At 32.4% G+C, this 19,740-nt stretch overlaps 1 pseudogene; it reads right to left on the reverse strand.

The window, feature by feature from the left end:
- The window catches only part of LOC115879045, a 46,706-nt pseudogene that overhangs the window by 19,800 nt on the left and 7,166 nt on the right, over window positions 1–19,740 (reverse strand).

Here is a 19,740-nt window from a genome sequence, read left to right on the forward strand (position 1 = left end):
CGGAATACACCCTAATTTTTACATATGCCAAAAAAATTGTTTGTTAGAAAAACTCGAATTATACAGATTATGGCAATGTGAGTTAATTACCTACATAATTGTGTGCGTTTAAATAATCTGACGTTTTATCGTATATGGAAATCGACGGCGTCACGACAAAAGGGTGTAAGCGCCAAAATAACGAAAATGAGATTATGGTTCCAAAATTTAATACTAATAAATGCGCACCTATCTATAAAACGGCTTAACCAGCAAAAATTCTTAACGTGAGAAAAAAGACAGTTTTAGTTTCTAACCGCCAATACACCTTCAAACCAGACTCGACGCGAAAATCAGTAACCGCCATTCACACGTGTTGGAAGGTCGCTTACGCCTTGGATGAAAAAATACCATTTTCCATTCAAAGGTACGTAGAAAAACTTATTAATAAGATAGGTCTTATTCATATTTGGTAGCCTAGATTGTTTTTTGTTCTTCAATCTAATTCAAATAGTAAACACCGACATTTATTTGTTATTGTCGGTTACGCCTTTTCGTGTTAATTTACTTGGTTTGCGTAAGCGCCATCCGCCTATGTGATCGTAATGGCATATTTTTTTGCTTTTAACAAAACTACCGTTCAACAGATTTCAAAAAATTGTCAAATATCTAAATTGTATACAATATTAATTTTCAAAAAAACCTTTGCTACAAGTCAAAGGACTTTTTCTTGATTGTAATAATTGTTTGAAATTTGTTTTTTTTGATGTCGCTTAAGCCTTTTTTATATTTTTCCTCCACAGTGTGATAATGACTTCCCGCGGGAAGAAAATCAGAGATTTGGCATTAAAATGTGGAAATCAAAAGGTTGAGGTTGAGAGCGATATCATAGATAATGATCTTCTGGCAGAATCATTGCAGCATGATGCGCTGTTGGAGTCAGAATTATTCATGTTAGAAGAACCACCTTTTGCCACCAACGAGGAATAAGGATCAAGTTTACCCGTGTTTTGCTCAGAATATTAGTTAAATTTAATTTTCCAGTTATTATTTCAAGCCTAATGAGTTTGAAAATATTGAAAGCATCAGTTTGAGTATTTTGTACTGTGTTTTCTTAAAAACATTAAAAAATCCAAGCGACATTTTTAATTTTATTTGTAAAACTCAAAAGGCGTAAGTGCACCTAAACGACAAAAAATGACTAGAATAATAAGACACAAAAGTCTTAAACGCCTTTCAAAAAGACGTAAACGCCAATCGAGCCTAGAAAGAAAGGCGTAAGCGCCAAATATTAAAATAACTAATTAACAGTTTAATATTTTATAAGCAAAAATTCTTGAAAAAATGTGCCATATAATCTATAATACTGTAGCAAAAATAATTCACAAAAAATAAAAAATAAAGATTTTAGACGTTTTTTTCGTCTCCTGAAAAAAATGACGAATGGCGCTTACGCCCTTTTGTCGTGACGCCGTCGAAATGATGTACTACATGACATTAGTCTATGATGATGTGGGGGATTGACGTGACACAAAGGGTTAGTTGTGGTTGATTTCTCTTCAAAAATACCTTTTTCCCAGAAATGAAAATAAGCTCCTAACAAGATTTCTGGTAGATATGGTATAATGTTGTATGTGGCACTTTAGTCTATATGAAAATATATGGTCTTAAATTTAATGTTGTTTATTATAGACAAAAATGTGCCATTGTTTAAGAAACGAACATTATTAATATCACAATTGTAATAAAATACTGAGGCTAGAAAACTTCGTTATGCAGGACTAATAAGGCGGGCGAGTGCTATTTATAACTCTATACGACCGGTGTCGAACAAAAACGAGTATTTCGTAAAAATATTCGGAATTTTTGTGGAAAGCTTCGGATTAAAATACTTTTTCTCAATTAATTTTTGTCAAGGATTTAATCTGTTAATTCTGATTTCGATTGCACTACAACAATCTGCGGTAAAAATAACAGATATTTGAGGCTTAGGCAATGACATTTTTCAAACACTATCAGAAAAATCGCATAGTAATACGACTAATTTTGTTTTAGTATGTATAGTGTTTCTTCTACAGGCTTTAAATAAAAAGATTACGGAAGAGGCGAATACACTCACCTATACGAAAAATGGACACCTTAAATTTTTGATGTATTTTAGTTTTATATGTTGTGTTTTAATCGACCGATTTTGATGATTTTTAAGCAATTTGTAGCTAAATTATTGACTTTTAGTATCTCTTTCGAAATTAAAAATGAGTTCCCATTTGTCAATTATACGAGGAAAAACAGAATTTTGATATTTTGGTGAAAGTTTGAAACACCCTGTAGAATATGTTAAAAAAGCAAGGAATTTAAAAATCATTTTATCATCTAGGCGCATCTTTCCTCGAAAAATTGCTTAAGAAATCATCAAAATTAGAATACTAGAATAAAATATATTAAACTTTAAAACACGTCAAAATTTTAAGCTGCCCGTTTTTCGTGCCGGTGAGTGTATAATTAATTTAGGGCGAACGGCAATGGGGATTAATACGGTTGACTTAATTTCTGGTTCATCAATGCCAGTCTAATTATATTTAAAACGCGTAAAAGTATAATGTAGTGTAGACTAAAAAATCTGTTGGTTTGTTAATATAAATGTTATTAATTTCGTTAAAAAGAAATATTTATAATAAAAACAGATAAGTTATAGAAAAATAATTATTAAATAAAACACATATCCGATACACTTCTGGAACACTTAACTTAAGTTTGACGTATACCTACTTATTATTTTTGACTTGTAATAAAAATGAGCAAAAATGCAAAAAAATATATAAATAGTTAATTCTTAATGAATTTCGTAATTGTTTGGTTTAATACACGCAACGTACCGTATGATCGAATAAAAACGGCGTCAACGATGGCTATGAAATGAAGATTGCTGTCATTTTATATGTAAAATTATATGAAAAATGTCATCGATCGTCATTTCCAAGCCAACTGGACGCCGTTTTTTTTTCGATCATACGGTATATTATGTATAATAAAATATGATAAGTAGCTTACTTGAGATCTACCACACACAAGATTATTTAACAGTCTTTTTCTAGAATTTGCAATAATGTCATTGTTAATTTAAGTTCTGACACAATGTCCTTCTCGATTTACTACCCCTAAACAAAACCAATTGTACAATAAATAAGAAATAACCTAAAATAAGATGAGAAAATCACAACAAATCCGCAAAATTTCAAATCAAATTCAAATGTGTCAATTGAAACGTCAAACAGAATTGTCAAAAATGAAGGTTTATGATGTCGTTTCCATCTTTAATGCATGAATACATGTATAGCTATACCAGGTGCGTCTCAAAAGTGGTTCACCCCCTATAACTTTTTTATTTTTTCAGACAAAAAATCGAAATTTGGTATATTAATATATAACATAAATTAGGATTGATTGATGTATTCAGTTGTTTTCTGTCACTTCCTGTTTTACCGGAAATGCTAAAATTTTTGATTTTTAATCGGTACCCTCGGTGTTTTGTTGCTTTATTCGATAGAAAATGACACTCTGAATAGAATGACATATCATATATCAACTTTTGACATTTTCAAATGTGGTTTATTTGAAATTGCAACATGCGATTCATAATGACAATTTGACTCGAAATACCAAGTGTGTGATACCAAATTATTCGTAAAAAGATGCTTTTTCCAAATATGCTAATGAGCCACCCTCGTTCCATTTGAAAAAAATTAAATATGATTAAAAATACGATTTGGGCATCTTTTAACCGGCCAGGACAAGACACGAATAATATTAGACTATCAAATCTATTTTTCCAAGGCTCCTTAATTAAAAATTAGTGTTTTTAACACAGCCATGGCACTCTAGATTGAAATTTAAAATTCAATTTTGTTTTAAGCAAAAATGTCAAAAGTTGAGATATATGATATGCCATTCTATTTAGAATGTCATTTTCTATCGAATAAAGTAAAAAAATACCAAGGGTGCTATTTAAAAATCAAAAGCTGTAGCCATTTCCGGTGAAACAGGAAGTGACAGAAAACAATTGAATACGTCAATCAATTCTAATTTATGTCATATACGAACATACCAACTCTCGTTTTTTTATCTGAAAAAATAAAAAGTTATAGGGGTGAGCCACTTTTGAGACGCACCCGGTATACTATTTCCTTAATCGTTTTATTCAAATGTTTTATCGATAATAAGTGGATATTAATAGAAAATAAAATATTTTCCTTACACAAATGGTAGCGTCTTTCAAAATAATTAAATACTTAATAAAAAATCGTTTAAAATACTACTGAGACTTGGCTCCGACTGATGTTGTATAACAGGTGTATGTGTATAACGGGCGCAGTAGATGTAACGCGGATACTCAAAAACAAGCGAAAGTGTCCAGCTGGTATAATATAAGTTGTGGTCAGATCAGTTAAGGGTTACATTACTTAGATCACTTAAATAAAATACTGCTCATATGACTTAAAATCTTAAAAGCTCTTACCTGGATTTGGCCTTGGCAAGAGTGTCGATTTGATCTTGGAAATCGACAACGATTTCTTGATGTTTCTTTTTGAGAATGGCAGCAGTCTCTTCGGATTCGATGTGGACATCTTCGAGAAGTTTACGCAGTTTCAGTAGTTCAGTGTCGCGTTTTTTGTTGATTTCAAACTGATGGGAAGTACAGAAAAACATAAGTTAATTTTTTCAAGAATGACATATTCGGTTTGTGCTTTTAATTTACCTGAGTTTCAGCGCCACCTTCGGCTTCTTCTAAACGTTCTGACAATTGAATAACTTGAACGCTGAGATCAGCCTTTTCTCTCTCTATCTATAAGAACAAAACATAGAAAATATTTAGTTTGTTTTGAATAATGTGGGATTTTCTTCAGTATAGATATTTTAAAATTAGTAGATATTAATACATGGCTTCCCATATAAGCTGGCATAGTACAGGTATCTCGTTGACCAAAAGATGTACAGGGTGGGTCAAATTCGACGCTTTTAAATGGAAACACCCTTTTCTATAGGAGATAGACAAAAACTCATATTGGTGTCTGCAGCTCAATTTTTTGTCAAAAACATGATGGTGAAAAACCGCATATCGATATCTGTTACCGTTTCGGAGTTAGAGTTATTATGCATTTTAACAAATCGCTGTAACTTTTTTGCTATGGAAAATTTTGTATTTTTATGAAAACATTTCCAAAGCACCTTTTTACGTAAATTTAACGGTTTAAGTATAATTTTTAAAATTAATAATTTAAGAATTATCAACAGAAAATTTGATTTTTTATATGGGACACCCTGTATATTTTTAATTTATTGAGAATAATTTAAAATTATCTTTCCAAAAATATAAAACATTTAATATTTTGCTCGATTCCTCTTTGAGATATAAGAAGATATAAAATTCGCCCACTTTAAATAAGTAGGCTTGGAACGGCACCGGCTGTAATGCAAAAAAATTCTAGCTGTGAGCATCAATTAAAACGAAAATAATATTTGCTATGAGAGATGCAGAATTTTATAACAATTTAAAATAAATTTAACCAACATCAACACATTTAAACTATATCTAATAACAATAAAAATAAATAGCAAACCAAGACATGAGATTTTGCTACAGGTGTTCGACCTATCGACCGTCTTCTGTTATGGACAATTTTTGAACATTTCTCGCGGAATTCATTAACTCAGTGGAGGTGAAAGATACCCTCTCATAACTGCTAAATATTTCTAATTCTTGTCGAGATTATACGGAAGAATAAGGAACCTTTATTCTTCCGCAAATATATTCATAGGATTAGATCCATGATCCATGGGCACTAAGTCAGGCGGCCTCGACGGCCAACGGCTAGGATATTGGTTAGCTATTCAATTATTCTTGAAATTGGCTGCAAAAATTTGCTGATAACTTCAGCGTTCAGAGGCGGTCCCTCGTCTTGTTGGAAAAATATGTTTTCGAGTTCCATTAAGAGCATATCATCAATAAGGGGTACAAAGCCTACTAGTTAAAAGTGGCAAACTTTTAAAAATTCTGTATTTCGAAGGGTATTATAACAAAATATCAAGTGTGCTATATTTTTGGAAAGGTAATTTTAAATTCTTTTCAATTAATTAAAAATATAGAGGGTGTCCCAAATAAAAAATCAAATTTCCTGTTGATAACTCTAAAATTATTAATTTTAAAAATATTATACTTAAACCATAAAATTCTATGTAAAAAGGTGCTTTGGAAATATTTTCATAGAAATACAAAATTTTCCATAACAAAAAAGTTACAGCGATTTGTTAAAAATGCATATTTTTGAAAACTCTGAAACGTAACTCCGAAACGGTAACAGATATCGATGTGCGATTTTCGCCTTCATAAAATTGAGCTCCAGACACCGATATTAGTTTTTGTCTATCTCTTACAGAAAAGGCCCTTTAAAAGCGTTCAATTTGACCCACCCTGTACATAAATGATTAAATTATATTTCAAATCTGAAAAAAATCCGTTTACTTCCGAATCTATTTGGGAAAAACTGAATCTTTACCATTATGTTTCAATTTATTTTGACTCTATTTGAAAAAATATGATAATACAGATTTCACATTCCCATTGCTGCGTCCTGGTCTACAAATTGATTTAATGGATTTTCAATCTGACTTGTTTCTTGTCATTCAGTATCAACTTTAATTTTTTTAAATACAAATCTAAAATGTTTGTTTTCTTTTTAAACTCAATAATGCTTTTTTCCCATATCTCTCTTCAACACATTGTCTTTTATGGGGATGTAGAATGAATAATGAGAGATGTTAAATCGCGAGTTATAAGTAATTATAACTCATCATACATCGCTTTGACAAAAGTCAGTATCTGAAACGGTTTTTACCCTCAGGTTAGTTGTTCATCTCCGATATCAGGCGTACACTACTTTAAGTCACGAATGGTTGTCATCTCGGCGCACTCAGTAATGAGATGGTCTAGTGTTCTGGTGTTTCCGTATTCTTCCCACAGAATCAGCATTCGCCATTGTTTTTTAGCTTCAATTTACTGAGGTGTTCGTTGAGGAGACAGCGTCCTGTTAAAAACCTCGTGACAACCTGAAGAGTGTTCTTACTTAATTCAAGGAATGTCTGATTTTTCTTTATCGTAAATCGTAAGTTCTAAGAAATCTCTTCGAGTGTCTTAGACCGTTGGAAGATTTCCATACCAGGTTATGGATGGAGTCTTTCAAGTTATTGATTTCAGCTTTAAGTTGGTTTTCATTCGGGAAGCAGAACGGTTCTGGAGTGGAGTGTTCGCTCCTTTTCTAGCTAGGTCGTTTATTTTTCATTGCCTTCAATCCCCTGGTGGGTTGGCATTCTTATGGGAATAATCATTATTATACATTTTCTGGTCAAATGTGCTAAATCATTGAATTTGCGAGATCACAATCTTTTAAAAAATGAAATAAAAAATTGGTATCTCGGTAACGAAACGTGATATTGAAAATATAATAACGTTAACTTATAGAGAAGGAAAATTAGCTTTGACAATCTGAAATTTGTATTTTATATTATTTCAGATCCTCAAAAAAAAAAGAATATCTGAAAAATTTGGCTTTTTCCATATATTTTCCAAATAGGATTTTTTAGATTTCGAAGCATGACGCTGTCGGGTTTAGCAAGGCGCAATTTCTGTCTAATTTAATCATTATTATATCTCTTTTTGTTTACGAGATCCCTGTAATGTGCATTCTTTATGCCACACTGTGTACATAGCAGCGGTTAGAATGCGAAAGATTACAAATACCTACTATAAATGCATTTATTGTTTATTTATTTTCATTATAATACTATATACTATTTTGTTTTTTCTGAAAGAGAAAAATTTTGATTAACAAATGCTTTAAGCAGTTACAACAAAAAATTAATTTCTGATAACTCTCAAATATATTTTTTAAGATAAATAATAATAATAATAGCTCCCGTATATGGCGTTTAACGCCTTGGGAGTAGCAAGGTACAGCTTGCCATGCTAGAGCCATTCGGTATACAAGGAAGTTAATGGTGCTAGCACTACGCTTCAACCGTCTATTAAAAATTTCGCCTATTCATATTTACTAACCGCCTATTCTTTTTAAAGATATTCTAAGAAATATAGGTATACTAGCGTGTACCAGCGACTTCGTTCGCGTCAAATTAATCATTTGTAATGGTGATGATAAAGCAAAGCAAGAATTTTCATTAACATACAAACTGGATAAAATTTTCTCACATTTATGTCAGCATGAGAAAAAACAATATGGCGATATTATTATATAACTTGGTAATATTTGAGGGGTAGTTTCATCTCGTTGGAATTTCCGTTGGAAAATCCGTTTGCCAAAAATAAGCTTTTTACGTCAAGCAGTTTAAGCAGAATCGTGGTTAAGAAATTACCCAACTTTTTGTAACACCCTGTATGATTTTTTAAAAAATTTTAAAATATGTAAAAAATCAAATAAATTATGCTTATCCAAGCGTTTTCCCGAAAGCCTAACCGTTTTTTAAATAACAAATATTGTAATATTTGAGGGGCATTTTCACCCTCTTGGAATTTGAGATTCGAGAAATCCCTCCTTATCGAACCTCTACACCCCACAGTCAATTTGTTTGCCAAAAATCACCTTTAAATGTCAAGCAGTTTAAGCAGAATCGTGATTACTCAAGGGTCATATTTTATGAAACACCCTGTATAAATTTATAAAAAATCTTAAAATATGTAAAACAACAAAATAAAATATACGTGTTTAAGAGTTTTTCCGAAAAACTCACCGGTTTTAAATAAAAATATTTTAATATTTGAGGGATAGTTTCACCCCTTAGAATTTGAGTTTTGAAAAATCCCTTCATATCGAACTTCTACACCCTAAAAGTCAATCTGTTTTCCAAAAATCAGCTTTTTACGTCAAGCACTTTAAGCAGGATCGTGATTAATCAATGACCAGATTTTTCGAAACACCCTGTATACATTTTTAAAAAATCTTAAAATATGTGAAAAAACAAAATAAAATATACGTGTTTGAGCGTTTTTTCGGAAACTTGACCGTTTTTTAAATAAAACATATTGTAATATTTGAGGGGTGGTTTCAGCCTCTTGGAACTGGAATTTCGAAAAATCTCTTCTTGTCGAACCTCTACACCCTAGAATCAACCTGTATGCCAAAATTGAGCTTCTTACGTTGAGTGGTTTGAGCAGGATCGTGATTAATCAGTATGTCAGTCACTTAAGGATTTTATATATTAATATAGATTTTGCTAAATCCCGCATATTTTGAAAATCGGAATGAAAAAATCACACTGTCATTTGATAAGTTTTATGTATAAGACATTTGAAACTGGTAACCAGCAATGAATTATAATGCAATGGAAGCAGCAATGTGGAATATAAGTGAACTTTTATTACTTGGTTATACAGGGTGTCCCAATATTCCGTTAACATAGAACGAATAATTAATCAGTCTTAAGCAGTCTTTGTCAAAACTCTTTTTTCAACCAATTTTTATAATTTGACTGGGCTGCAAGAAATGTTGGGACATGAAGTGAGGTCATTTTTAAGCTTCAACACATACCACCTAACACTTGCCTATTTCTAATTTACTAAGTAAAATATTGAGTCAGAAGATTAATATTTGTTTTGATCCTTACTTTACCAAAATATAAAATCAATTTGTTATATAAGTTCACTTATTTCCAATTATTGCCTGTTTACATTTTGTATTTTACAAATCATCACTTGGACCGTTCCAAGTGGCTCAAAGGAATAATTTTGGATCGATCCAATCATCCGAAATGAAATATTTCGCTTTTTTAACCCGTATCCGAAAATATATCCGTTTATTTAGGTTACAGCGGAATGAGAGGCGAATAAGTATTTCAGTAGGTGTGAAAAGCATCGTTGGAAATCATATTTTTGGAGCCTTTCAGCTGGGGTTTTGTTCATTTTCTAGCTCGACCAGAAGTAATAAAGCCTAGGTTATAACACTGTAAGTTAAACATATCTTCATCGCATCGTATTGAATAAAAGCAAACACTGTCTGTGATTTAGAAGTCGCAAATCGCATAAAGAGTATGGATTCTGGAAACTTCAGGAGGTTATACAGTAAAATGATAGATTTTCAGCTGCATTTATGTTATGGCGCCATATAAACAAATATTTAAGGTAAAGGAATACGAAAGGGAGACGCGATATCCAGCAACACTAGAAGAAATCTTCCGTCAACTGAACTGGACAAGCAAAGGATTAAAAATATGCTAGGTTTTTCCCGCGACTTCGTTTGCGTTACACCTCGAATCGTTCATGCATTGATTTAATTGATTTGGTCTGAGTGAAGTTGATTTGATTTTTTACCTTTTATGGATAGAGTGTGAGCCTTATAAATACACTATTTAAACTACGTTATTAACAGTTAGAGCTACTCCTATTTCATATGAAATTAGGCAGTTGTCGATTTTTTGGATATTATACAGGGCGAGTCTTGAATAAGTCAAATATTTTCAGGGCTGGTAGATCCCGATTAAAGAAACATCTTCTATTTATCGATTTTCAAATAACTCCAAAATAGCCAAGTTATTTTACTTTAAAAATTTCCAAAAAAATATTTTTGGCTTAAATTCTGATTAAACGAAACTTTGTGCTAATATTTATGTATCTAAAGCCGGCGGTATGAACTGACCCCTAAAATATCTAAAAACTTGATTTAATATAATCTAACTGACACACCACTGACAATAACAAATAATTAATTTCTGAAGATAATATATGCCAGGTGTAATTCAGGTATGTTTTAATATTTATTTGTTTTACACAAAGAAATAGCCATTAAACAATTTAAAAGTACTTCATAACAAATCTAGATATATTCCTTTCATTTAAAAAAGAATCATCAAGATTGGTGAAGCGGTTTTGGCGGGATGGATGTAACAAAAAAAACCCTTTGAGCTTTTCTATATGTAGGGATATGGATATGGATGGAGAATATTTTAACAATGTACCTTATGAGTGCAATAGGTGGTATATTGAAGACAACATTTCCTCTAAATGTACGACTTAACCAACATAAAACACATAAATTAAGAGGTAAAACAATAAAGTCAGACCATGTGTGGTTCAAGTAGCACACAGCAAAATATGATCGGAAGCTCGGGTTGCCCACAAGGAACCTCATTGGAAAAGCGTAAATTTAACCATCCCTAAGTATGGAAATATTTCTACAGTATTTTAAATTTCTACAGCTCTTTCACTTGGGTGAATCTGCTCTAATATATACGCTCAGTAGTTTTAGCCGGACTTATTTTTGATTAGTTCACACTTGATAACCAGTCAGTGATACATCTGAAATGTCTAAGTAAAACAAATAAAGAGAATGGAAGTTCAAAAATTCTTTTACTTTTAATATTGTTAATTTGTTATAGGAAGTTCATTTTTATGACAAATTATAAGGTCTAATACATATCTAAGACTAAATAAGGCTCATTGAAAATAAGACTCAAAGGAACATTCAAAGAATGGTGATTCCCACGAGAGTCTCTAATGGTCTCGTCTCGTTTTCGAGACGAGACTCGAGACGATACGCGGACAATACGAGACGAGACTTTTATTGGTCTCGTCTCGAGTCTCGTGCGAGACTTCTCGTGTCTCGTACGAGAGTCTCGCAGGTGAACACATGAATAATGGATACTGCTAGAAGAAGTGCACAAGTTATTAATCAACTTTGAAATACTTTCCCAAAAGTCGGAGGAGAGAAGTACGTCACCTTACCTATGGTGGTTGTATGTATCAATATATACTAATAGATAATCTTGAGAGCAAAATATTTGAATGGGACAGAAAAACAAATCAAACCTCTGTCGAAGAGCAGCTTATTGTTGGTTTTCAGGCTGTGAGAGACAAAATATTAAAGCATTATCGTAAAACGAACTGGATTTATGCTGCAGTTTTAATTCTCGATCCACGTTATTAGTTAGAAATGACAAAATGGGACCAAGAATTAAAAGATAATTCGATTCAGAAATTTCAAGATATTTGTAAAGTCTATTTTCATCAATTAGAGGGACAACGTCCGAAAGAAACAGCGGTGGCGCAACAAGGACGAGAAAATCCTTGACCTGAAAAGTCGGACTTTGTAATTGATTTTGATGCCTTGTACGCAGCAAATCCTACCCCTGCCGAAGGAGAATGGATGTAGGAGCTTCAAAAATACTATTCAATTCCCCGGTGTAATAAAGACACAGATATATTACAATGGTGGAGAACTCATGGTTCTGAACTTCCCATTTTAAGTTTGATGGCACGAAATCTCTTGAGTATACCAGGTACCTCAGTCCCGACGAAAAGGTTATTCTCTCGTGCTGCGTTACCCATTAGAAAACACAGAAATCGCCTTAATAATGAATCTGCACGATGTTTGTTATGCCTAAATTACTGGGTGAAAAACATTTGCGACCGAGAAGGCTGTTAGTACCTATATTATTGTTTTTACTTGTTTTCAAAATTAATGTTAAGTTTTTGATTTTTGTTTTGTGTTTACGTATTACTATGAAATATATATATATATATATATATATATATATATATGGTATATATATATATATATATATATATATATATATATATATATATATAATAAAGAGATGGGTAGTCTACGCGACTGACTAGTTGAGAAAATATTCAAACAGGTGTCTTGGGGATGCAGTCTAATAAGTTCGTTAGTTCAAGGAAAAAACCTTTATTGTTTAGTCAAGCTTTCGAATTCAGTTGGTCCTCTCTTCAGGACTTTCTACAATTATAGTAATTAAATACAATTTCTATTCTTGTAAAAACTATTAAAATGTATTAGGTCAAAGTGGGATTATGGTACAAGTTAAACATTGTTTCAACAATCAAAGAATCCTCATTTCAAATGCAGTAGTAAAATCAACTTTTAAAAATACAATGTGAAACACTAACTACAAAAACTTTATAAACAACAACCTGTATGTGAGTACAGTTTACAGTACGAAAATTGCATGTCGTTAGTTAAAATACAATAGCAATAATTCTGCTTCATGAACGATCTAATTATTTTATTGTAAATACTTGAAAGACAAAGAAACGAATTAATTTTCAAGATTTTCTTTACAGTAAAGTGCGTTTCTGTTAGCACCGCCGATCGTTCACTAACGAACACCATAGTTTCAAAAAAGGTAAAATATGTTACTCTTGATAAGTAAAAAAGGATAAACTTATGCATAGAAGAATTGTTTCTCTCTCACTCTTTTTTATTATATGCATAAGTTTATCCTTTTTTACTTATCAAGAGTAACATATTTTACCTTTTTTGAAACTATGGTGTTCGTTAGTGAACGATCGGCGGTGCTAACAGAAAGGCACTTTACTGCAAAAGAAAAATCTTGAAAAATTAATCTTCGTTTCTTTGTCTTTTCAAGCATTTACAATAAAATAATTAGATCGTTCATGAAGCAGAATTAATTGCTATTGTATTTTAAGATTTTGACATGCAATTTTCGTGCTTTTTGACTTTGTACTCACATACAGGTTGTATTGTTTTTATAAAGTTTTGTAGTTAGTTTTCACGTGTATTTTAAAAGTTGATTTTACTACTGCATTTTGAGAAATGAGGATTCTTTTTGATTGTTGAGCAATGTTGTAAACTTTACCATAATCCCACCACTTTGGTGAGCATTTTAACCGAGTTTTTTTACAAGAATAGAAATTGTATTTTACTTTACTATAATGTTAAGTTTTGAGTCCTGAAGAAGAAACAACTGAATTCTCGAAAGCTTGATATATAAACAATAAAGGGTTTTTCCTTGAACTAACGGCCTTCTTATTAGACTGCATCCCCAAGACACCTGTTTGAATATATATATATATATGATTTATTTTTCAACATTTGTAATTTTTTCATCCTACTTTTATATTATAGCCAACTATAGCTCATACAAAACAACTTTGGGAACACGTGACTTGAGATCAATCTTTTTTACACCCTGAATGTTTAAATGCAAGTTGTAGCCTAATAAATATCGATTAGTTAATAAAAAATACACAAGAAAAAATAGATAAATTACAAAAATGTTCCGGTACAAATGTCACGTGATCCTAAGGTTGTTTTGTACAAACTATAAATACATATCCCGTACTGGACTGGAACAAGGATTATGTATGACGAAATTTCGAAACTTTCACGAGACTCTCGTACGAGACGCGAGACGAGACGAGACTGGAGGCTCCGAGACGAGACTCGATACGAGACTTCTTATTTTATCGGCGAGACGAGACAAGACTTTATGAAAGTCTCGTGGTCGCGTGGGAATCGCTAAAGAAAACTAAAAGTAATTGAATATTAAACACTTATGTCAGAGTACAGTAAAGCACTATTATCATTTGGATCGCATGTAGTAGTTATAGACGCGTTAGTAGTTATTAGTATCATCAGAAGATAATTAAATCTGACTAGATTTCATCATCTGCTAACGATATAATCCTAGTTGAAAGATCTCTTTTATAAATAGAGTGTACTTTTTTGTTGCTGTAACAAAAGTTTCAATAAAATACTAATTCACCACAATTCAACAAAATACTTTACTTTTGCGTTTTGCTAACCATGTTCGCATCATCAGCAGGTGATTAAAACTGTTTCTGTTTGTTTTTTCATTAGTTTTAGATACCGAAACCTCCTATAATAGCATTGACTACAAAAAATTAAATTTGACCTACCAAAACCTATTTATCAAGGAGTGTTGCTGAGCAAACAGTTACAACTTATATTTGTCGAATGGGGACATGGTAAATATCTCACGGTGACCTAATTTAAGATTTAAACGCGAAAATTAGAACATCTGAAAGTTTTCAAATATGTTCTTAAACATACTTAAAAAATTAAAGAAAAAATTAAAGAAAAAACTTAAAGGCTAAATCCTTGATTAAAATCTGACACAATTAGGACATCTGTATTTTAAGTAAAGTTATAACGGGATTGACAGAAGAATTATTTTTCCAGAAAAACAGTAATTAGATTTAACTAAAATTTTCTAACCTAGCAAGATTAGACACCACCATACAAAGACTCAAAGAGGACTGTCCTAGAAGAAGCAAATCGTCTACTAGAGAAATAGAAAGGGTATGATTATAGCAAGGTCTTCAGTCTAAGCATTACAAGGACCTAATTCTAAAACTACAAAGAAAATAATGATCAGCAGAAACACTGTGCGAATTACAAAAAATTTCTAGACAGGATATATGGCTGTCAAGTGCCACCTGAACAAGCATACAGTGTATCAAGGAAGTATTTACTTCAGACTCTGCAAGATCCTAGAACAACAAAGTACATAGTATGTCACTGCGATGCACCTGATCGCAAGGAACACTTTGTATGTAGGAAAGCAAGGCTCGAACCCAGGAACTATCTTCCCATCCTATCAAGGATCTGCACAGCTGACGAACTGAAGAAATAACATAAAAGAAAGCAAGGTAGTGATAGTCCAAATACTGTAAAATACAGCATACATAACACAAATTGATTTGCACTATATAATGGACACATAGTACAGGGTATACCTGTGGACGCGACTTTTTTTCGCTGTGAAAATAATCTATGAATGCCAATTTTACCGTGTATGTTAATTTTTGCATTTTTAGATTATACGTGAATCCTAACCTAACAAATTATGTTGTTACGAGGTGATCCTTTTCACTGTTAACATCTGCTTTTATTTTACTGTGAATATACCGGGCAGTAATTTTTTGATCATCTCTAGAAGATATGGCAGATACACTCTTCTCAAATATGATAGTGAGAGTGCGATATTGAGTGATGACACAAACAATAAAGCAACGTAAGTAAAATTCAATAAACTTGAACAAATATTAAGTCTAAAATGAGAAGTAGAAGAGCAATTGAAAAAACAACTAGCATATAGAAAAACATCAAGCAAAAAGAAAGAAAAAATATACTACAAAGCTAGAAAAAAATATACTACAGCTGAAAGTTCAGCTTCCATAAAAAAATATAACATTGGCTGACCAGAATTGAATTGAAGTTAATTGGTTCTACATGATCACGATGAGGTGTGGTTTTCCAATGGATAAAAAGGCCTACTCAAAATTTCATAATAAGGAACTGATTTTCCGCCATTTTGAGGCACTTTACAAAAAATTGATGACAATATTCAATGATTAAGAAGCATTGACAACCAAAATCTGCTATAAACTGACAGTTTTAATCATGTGTGGATGATGCTAACATGATTGGATAAACAATTCGATTTATCTGCTGTTGACGGTTGGCAAAACGTTGGTCCACAGTTTAAAAATAGTTTTTGTGGCACTTTTCTAGTTTTTCAGACTTCAAATGAGGGCACCTTCACCATGATAGATACGGAACGGCAATTGCTGAACACTGCAGAGAAAAGAAACGTGGAATACGGTAGACTTTAAAGGACTTAAATATCAGATACTGCATCTCATAATACAAAGAAAAGTGGAAAGCAAAAGGTGGATAGGACTTAAAAAGCTATTCTGGCTACTATATTAGACAATGGTTTAATCTCTCCGTTGAAGAACTATTTCGTTCGCAGCCGATAGAGAAAGGTCCCAACAGATTATAAACAAGATGATAACCATCAACGTCTGAAGACAGACAAGGCACCAGAAGAAGAAGGAGGTTGACTTAAGATCATAAAACTCATCAGCCCAACAAATCTTTAGAATGGCGAAGAAATTTACCAGAAAGGCAAAAAAGTTCATAGTAGACTATTCGCCAAAATACACGGCACACCTGATAAGCAAAGACAGAAGGACAGTCAAAGCTGTAGTAGGTCTACTAACAGGCCATTGTAAGCTGAATAAGCATCAAAGCTAATGGGATGGACGGAAGATACCATGTACAGGTTCTGTCATTCTGAAGAAGAAATGTATCTTGGCAAATGTGCTATTCTCTGTAATAGGCAAAGATTGACAGTAAGCTATTATGGAGGGTTTAGTCTCCAAGTTGCTAGCCTCTTTGAAAAGGATAGGATGATGGTAACCTAAGGATCAAAAGAGGACTACATAATAGATCTGAAAAGATCGCAGTGTCTAATCTAAACTATAAGGTCATAAAAATCGTTATCATTAGAAATTAAACGAATTATTGCACTTTACGGACTTGGTCATCTAATTCGAGTATTTTACATAATTTTGGCCTATTTATCGCCGAAACCTGGTTAAGCAATTACCAGCAATTTATATCGGTCGAATGAGGTGTATCGAGAAATATTTCACGACGGCCGGCGGCCACCGAATTTGACACAATTTTGGCCTGGCGAAAAACGAATTTTTTCGCATCGGTCGGTCCAAAGTTATTTTCGGCTTTTCCGAAGGCGAGTCGGACCCCAGCGGATTGCCAAATTGAAAATAGCACGGAGCGCGTAGCCGATAGACGACTCCTCAGCTAACTTAGCTGTAACGGCGGTTGATTCATTTTTCTAAATTCAGATTGTGTGTAACGGAGACGATATTTCTCTCTAATTCACTTTCGGATTGGCCACCGAAGTGACATTGTTCGAATCGTTCTTCTACAGGATTTTATAATTAATACGGATCATCGATCGATTTGTATAAAGAATCATTAGTTTTCAGAATTAAAAGACAAAATTTATCTTAAATAGTTTGTTTTTCTTAGTTATCTACTAATACAAATAAAGCAACTTGTAGTATATAATATATAGTTATTTTTTATACAAGACGATAATGCAATTTTATCGTCGTGTATAAAACAATATTTTTTTGCATAGCGAGTTACGTTTTAAAAAATATTCAGAAAATATTATTTCAAGGAATTTATTACGAGTAAAATAAATATTATGCTGGGTTGGTTTCTATGTAATTTGACAAATAAATAAAGCTGTCACTTTAGTTGTCAGTTTTGAGTCAATATTTTTTAATTCTCTTTCGTGTCAATTGCTGATTGAATTGGAGCCAGAAATGGCTCAAAACGAAATAAGTAAATTACCAACAGATATTCAGGCTGAAGCGACAAATGCCATATTAAAACTAATTCCATTTAAATCCCGAATAACTTATGAAAAGGAATACAAACATTTTCAAAAATGGAAGCAATTAAAAAACGTGTGAGAAGAAATAAAGTTTTTATTTCTTCTCGCGCTGGTAAAGTATCATTTAATCTACCCTTGCGGTTAAAGTACTATTTTATCTACTATTTTTGATAGATATAAGTCAATTTTAGCAGTTGCTATGGAAAAAAGAAATCAACTGATTCTAACCGACATGCGATAGTGTAACTTCAAATATTAAAACTGTATCAAACTCTCCTAAAAGAGACTCCTCTGTAGTAAATGAAAGTAACCTGTATGAATTACTAAATGTGAAATTTAGCCTTCCAAAACCTATTTATTACGGAGTGTTGCTGAGTAAATAGTATATTCCGGTTCTACAGCGTGATCCGCCTTCCGGTTCCGTGCCGCCATTGCCTTCTGTCCATCCAGTCATCGGCTTGTAAATTGCGCAATGACATTGCCTTTGTTCCCCCCTTTAACCATGTCTCTCGGGGTCTCCCTGTTTTCTTTTTCCAGTTGGGATTCATTTCATTATATTCTTTGCTAGCATTTCTTCTCCCATTCTGTTTACATGCCCATACCAGATTATTTTTTTTTGGATTTCTTCTATGATGGTTATCTCTTTCTTCGTTATTCTCCTTATTTCTTCATTTCGCACTTTTTCCAATTTTGATTTTCTTGCCGATCTTCTGAGGAAGTCCATTTCAGTTGCTAAAACTTTTCCTTCCATGGACTTGCTTATCTGCCATACTTCAGCGCCATAAGTAAGTGTGCTCTTAACTATAGTGTCATATATGCGGGTTTTTGTTGTGGTATTTATATTTTTTTGCCAAAGAATAGAATTTAGTGCCTCTGTAATGTTTCTGGCTTTGCTGATTCTGTTATTGATGGTATTGTCGCTTTTGCCATTATTATGTATGTTAGTACCTAGGTATCTGAATTCTGTACATGATTTTATTTTGTTTCCGTTTTCCATTTCTCGGTCTTGTCCTTTGTTGCCCACGCATAGATATTCTGTCTCTTTAAAATTTATTTGTAAACCCTAGCTATCATACTCATCATTTAATTTTTTCAATGTCATCTCCATCTCGGGCCAGTATTACATGATCGTCGGCGTAGTGAATGGTATATATTGTTTTATTTTCGAGTGGTATGCCCATTCCACTGCATTTTCGTCTCCATTGTTCCAATGCTGCATCTAAGTAAATATTGAATAAAATTGGAGATAGACCACATCCTTGTCACACCCTTAATAGCCCTGAGTAAATAGTGACAACTTATATTCGTCGAATGGGGACATGGTAAATATCTCACGGTCACCTAATTTATATTATTTAATTTAATTATATTTAATCGCGAAAATTAGAAGATTATCTAAATAAATTTCATTTTTAAATAAATTTCTAAATATTTCTAAAATTTTAAGAAGAATTAAAGAGAAAATTTAAAGCTAAATCCTTGATCAACATTTCACACTATACCATATATGTATTTTAGAGTGTCTGAAACAAAATAACAATGACATTTGAAACTTAAAGTGAATAACTTAACCGGAAGAAACAAAACCGGAATTCTTTTGAAATAGTAGATTAAACTTTTATAAAGTACTTCCTAAAAGTACTTTTTCATAAGTTATATTATTGACAGACGAAATCATGTGCAGATTCCGTCAATCTA

This window comes from Sitophilus oryzae, unplaced genomic scaffold, assembly GCF_002938485.1.
Source record: "Sitophilus oryzae breed Bouriz unplaced genomic scaffold, Soryzae_2.0 scaffold_1561_pilon_pilon, whole genome shotgun sequence".
Lineage (NCBI taxonomy): Eukaryota > Metazoa > Arthropoda > Insecta > Coleoptera > Curculionidae > Sitophilus > Sitophilus oryzae.